This window comes from Nicotiana tabacum, chromosome 10, assembly GCF_000715075.1.
Source record: "Nicotiana tabacum cultivar K326 chromosome 10, ASM71507v2, whole genome shotgun sequence".
In the NCBI taxonomy this organism is placed as follows: Eukaryota; Viridiplantae; Streptophyta; class Magnoliopsida; order Solanales; family Solanaceae; genus Nicotiana; species Nicotiana tabacum.
Window position 1 is genome coordinate 27757109 of NC_134089.1, and position 5759 is coordinate 27762867.

The 5759-nt window shown below is 33.1% G+C and overlaps 1 long non-coding RNA gene across 1 annotated transcript; it reads right to left on the reverse strand.

Annotated features, from left to right (window-relative positions):
- Positions 1-1168: 1168 nt before the first annotated feature.
- On the reverse strand, positions 1169-4801 carry LOC107776255 (uncharacterized). The gene is made up of 2 exons (XR_012695923.1): positions 4308-4801; positions 1169-1788 (listed from the first exon to the last, which is right to left on the reverse strand). It is a non-coding gene; the product is annotated as an uncharacterized LOC107776255 (long non-coding RNA).
- Positions 4802-5759: the final 958 nt, after the last annotated feature.

Sequence of the window (5759 nt, forward strand, 5' to 3'; positions counted from 1 at the left end):
TTGCCGTGGAGAGTCTCATGGAGTAGGAACTTGAGTGTTAATATTCTGTGGATCTCCCTGATTTTGTTGGTTCTCTTGGTTTCCTTGAGTGTTGTCATTGTTGTTCGACATAATTGATGCAACAAGGAAAGTTAAGTGAAAAGAAAATAGATTATCAGTTTCCCGGTAACGGAACCAATTTGTTTAACCAAAAAATAAAATTTTAGTCAAAGCTAGAATTTAGAAAAACACGGGTTACTGATAATCAAAAGAATGTATAAAAGGAAGTAATTTAGGTAGCAAGAGAGTAATCAAGAGAAAAATAAGTAAACCAAAATTTATTCCAATAGTGTTTCGTGTCCTTACAATTGATTGGATATCTCCCTTTTATAGATATCTCCCTTTTATAGATATACGTTTTGTCCAAATCATAATGAAGCTATTAATTATGAGTAATTAAAGACATTGAATGCTACGTTACATAATCATTACATTCAATACAAATTCTCTAACGTATTCCACATTTAATGACTATTAAATGCCGTATCTGCACTCTTTTCTATTGTCAGATCATTCCTTTTGATTCTCGGATATAAATAACTTAGATAGGTACGGGCGTTGAGTTATTTGAATAACTGCCCGTGCCTTTTCCTTTGCCATTTGCTCGTATCTGTTGCAATTCGTGCCTCTTGGCTAGTTGTAATTCTTTGACTATTTGACCAATCCACGTGTCTCGACACGTCACATTTATATTTAAATACAATTTTCCCAATACAGTTCTATAACAGTTATTTAACATATCATACTATATTATAACTTATTTAACATATATGTATATATTTATGAAAGCATGCGATTCTTTTTGTAACGCTAAGTTCAGTCCAAGTAAAAGCAATTCAAAGATCAAAGTTTAAGAAATTGACTTTGAGCCTAACTAAATTTTAAAAGTTGAGGACTGCCCAAAATTATATAAGGAGGTCAATGACCTCAAATTTCACTGGACAAATCAACAAATAGTCACACACACAAGGAAGGCTACGTATAATAATGTGATGACAATCTTTTTCGACATTGACTTGGACAAATATGGCTATACCATGGAAACTGTAAACTTCTATGCACTTAGGTCGCTTAAAATTACATGCAATTTACTGATAATAAGCGTAATTAATAACTTAAAGAATAAGACTAGTAATAACATTTTACAGCAGTTAAATTATTTGCACTGATGTGTAAAAATTTCTTTACATTGTCGATGACTATAAATAAAATCCATATAGCAATGAAATAAATTACTGGATAGTACATTAAACTGCTAGGGATGAAATCCGACTCAATGTTTTCTCGTAAAACACTTACCATAGCTGAGGATGAAATGAAGTTAAATTAAACGGAAAAAAATGGAGACACGTCCACTCCAAATATCATGTTAGAAATCACTCCAACCCCAAGTGTTTTCACCAGACCAAACATCACTTGCCCAATTCTTCCACTATTTTGATATTGTGGTTGTGGCGCATGCATGTTAGATGGACTAGGACGAAATGGGCTAGAATTAGGATTCCAATATGGAACCCCATAAGCATAACCACCAAAATGTTGTGGCTGAGGGAATACAGATGGTGGAACGTATGTAGGAATTCCTCGGTGCGATGATGTTTTCTTTTCACATTGTACCACAAGACAACCCATATGAATGTCGAATTGACATAGTTGACACCTATAACGCCATGAAGAAGCGCTACATGCTCCTCTACAAACAGCACAGCTTCCTGGTTCGGACGAGCTTAGAAGCCTTAAAGGATGAGCCTGAATTTACAATCATCATCAAAATGCTTGCGTAATCAGATAAAACTACTTTATAAGTTGTGATCAACATGATAGAGTTTGTGGATTACATGACTTATCCTATGTTTTTAATCTTTTAGTATAGTATTTGGTTTATTTAGCTACCAAAGAGCTATTCATATATTGAAACTAGGGGTGACAATTTGAACCCAAATCCATTTAACCCGCCTAATCTGTCCAGAGATTAATGAGTTGGGTTACAAACACTTTAGCTTATGAGTCAATTTGGCCTGAACCCAAATTAACCCATTCTAACCCATGAAACTCATCCAAAACAAAAGGTATCTCAACCCAACTTATATAGAAATTTATTTAGTTGCCCCAATTTTACTTTTTTTTTATTTTCAATTTTGTGTTTTTTGTTTTTCTGCACCATCCACCCTCCCTAACCATCCCCCTCCCCCTCCCCTAAATTTTTTTTTCAATTTTCTATTTTTTTTGCACCACTCACCCCCCCCTCCCGCAACCTCCCTCCTCCCCCCCTTCAAAAAACAATTTTTACTTTTTTTTTGAATTTTTAATTTTCTATTTTTTTCTATACCACCCATCCACCTCCCCCCCAAACCCCTCAAAAAAAAATTTTATTTATTTTTTTAAAATTTTTAATTTTCTGTTTTTTGTTTTTTTTCGTTCTTCTGCATCACCCATCCGCCCAACCCCAAAAAAAATTTCAACTTACACATTTTAAGGTAAAAGACTTTTTTTTATACAAGATGAGCATGGTTCTAAAACATGTGTCAAGTTGGGCGGGTTCGATTATGACCCATTGTTTAGTCCATCTTGACCCAACCCATCTTAGCCCAAGTACACTTTGGGCTGGGTTGGGCAATGACCACTTTTTGACCTAACTCATCTTGACCCGCCCAAATTCAGCCCAATCCGCCTATTTGCCACCCCCTAATTGAAACACGCAAACAAAAGGGGTTGTCGTCCCCCACCAACAATCCTATGGCCGTAGGTTTGAGTCACCAAAGGAGCAATGCTCCAACAAAGGGGTTCTAAAGGTAGGGGAACTTAAAAAAAGAAAATAACAGGTGTTAATTATGTGGAACATTGTAGAGATGTTAATGGGAAAACTCTAGATAAAATGCAGGTGTAATTTCTTTTGTTTTCTGAATTAAGCCTGATTGGGTGGGGTGGGGTGGGGTGGGGTGGGGTGGGGTGGGGCTGGGGGGTTGACCTAGATCCGACCCGTATATCAAAATTCAAAAAATGTAGATAAGAGGGAACATAAATTAGGTAAGTTGGAATCTCAGTGTATGCATTAAGCTTTTCCGAGATAGTAACTTTTTTATAGTGAACTATTACATAGTAGTATTAAGGACTGATCCTCTAGCTCTGACTTGAAAATATTACTTTCTTCTCCCCAATTTATGTGTTAACATTTGTATTTCGAAACTCAAACGAGTTTATTTACCGGTAAGATTAAACCATTTTCGAAATCTTAGATCACTTCTAGGTATTCAAGAAATGTGATAAGTTTAGGTTTATTGTTGTTGTTATTCTAAAGGGTCGGATTTCACCATTTTCGAAATCTTAGATCACTTCTAGGTATTCGAGGAAGGTGATAAGTTTAGACTTATTGTTGTTCTTGTTATTCTAAAGGGTTTGGTTTCACAATCTATCTCTTATTTTTAATTCTCTACCAAAGGCGATTAGTTCTTCGTTAGCTAATTGTTGTTGCTAGGATTCAACTTCAAGAATAGACTTCTTGAATTCAAGAAACTCTTTCTTTTATTCAATCTATCTTTAATTTTGTCGTTTTCGTTTCTTTATTTTCTTTTAGCTTATGCATGTTTTTGATTTTTTGCAATTTTTTCATATGCTATTTAAATATTTTAATTATTATGATATGTACTCCATTCTTTTCAATTTATGTGAATCTATTACTATTTGGAGAGTCAAATAAGATTTTTTTAACCATATTTTTGATAAATACTTTTTAAAATATTTTAAATTATTATATATTGTGACTTATAGTAGTAATATATAAATTTTATTTCAAAATTTTTAAAAATTCTATGTCCAAATTCACATAGAAAACTAGTTAGTTTGACCAGTGTACGCCAAAAAAGTTCACATAAATTATAACGGAGAGAGTAATAGTAAAAAACTTAATGGTTCTTATTTTATGATCAAAATTAAAAAATTTAATCCTCAAAATTTAAACTGTGTCACATAGAGGGAGTATATAACTTTCCTAAGAAAAGAGGCTGAATGGAGAAAATTCCAGTTTCACATTCTTTTGCAAGTGGAAAGGGCAATATCATGGTGAACATCTTTAAAATCATTATGAATTAAGGTACTCTTTCTTGATAAGTCATTAATATGATGGCATCAAAAGTAAAACCATGAAAGTCATCCTTAAATAATGTATTGGTTTTAGTATTTAGATTGTTGAATGGTTTGCAATCCATGAACTAAAAATTCCATACTAAACTAATTTCCCAATTAGATCGTTTAGATTTCTAATAAATTACCTGATGTAGAGCATGACGCAGAGTTTCAGACAACTGAGTACAGAGGGGGTGGACGTCAAATTCACAAACCTCACACCTATAAAACAGGCCTTCAACTGAATCGCAACAGACGTTGCAAATGCGATCGAATTGGCGATTGCCTTGTGGCTTGCGGACGACGAGCTTGAGCGAATGATTTGGATGCATAAAAGAAGAAAGAATTGTTGGGCATGTTCCGCAGTATTCATGCAGGTCAAATTCGCAACCATGACAGCGATATCTTTTACCTATGCCTGGGATTTTGCAACCATCACATAAGTATTTTGTGTTGGAATCATATACTGTTAATGAATGCTTTGGGTGTGTGAAATGTTGTATGGTTGTCTTTGGGAGAGGTGCCATTTCTGTAAAAAACTCAGAAGTTAAAGAACTCTGAAATAATGGAACCTCCAAATTAAGGGCAAGAGGACAAAGGAAGACTTTATTGGAATGCTGCTCCAAAGTCTTTCACTCGTTTTTTTTTTCCCCATATAAAATACATCAACTAGCTTTTACTTTATTAATACTACTTCATCAACACTTATAAACTGGATGCTTCCTAATAATTAATTAAGAGACGACTTGGACGATTTCTGTAGCTGACTAATTGTAGATGCTAGTTCTTTTTGTTTTTTTTTTTTAAAAATAAAATTGCTACTTAAAGATAATATTAGTATATATAGTACGTACTGTGTCATATATAACAAGTTGTTGCGTTCGACAAATTAAATGTAACCATTTCGAATCGTCTCTTATACTAATCGGAAGCATCAAATATCGGTGATGAAGAACTAATATTAGTCAATTTATGGTTGATGTATTTCCATCTTCTCTATGCATTATCGGTTTGTTATCTGTTACTACCAACCAAAGATAAAACTTGGAAATTTACCATATTTAAACCGCAAGATAAAACAAGGAAAGGGCACCGTAAAGAGGAGATATCCAGTCAAATAGCAGATTGGAAAGAAAAAAAATTATATAGCAGATCGCCAAACTGTACATTTTTTCTCGCAATATGGCAACTTAAATAGTACTACAGTCAAGACTCAGGGATGTCCCGACGAATTTTGTGGCCTAACGTCAAATTTTACGAGGGTTCTAATATTTTTTAATTATTATTTTTTTAGTTTGAAGTCCATTTTCTCGTTTTTTTATATACAAAGTTATTAATAATTTTTTTATAATCAATTTTTTTTCTAATAATTGTTTCTCAATTGACAATACAGTTAATCAATTTAACCTTTCTTCAGACATTATTGAGCTTAGTTAAGATTTTATCAATTTTAATTTCGGAAAACTTCTTTTTGCTAAAGTAACGGTAACATGAATTATTAACATTATTCTATAAACAATATAAGCATTTGGAAAAGAATCAAATCTTTTTATTTGATTGAGTATATCAATTAAACTATTATCTTCTAATTGTACTAT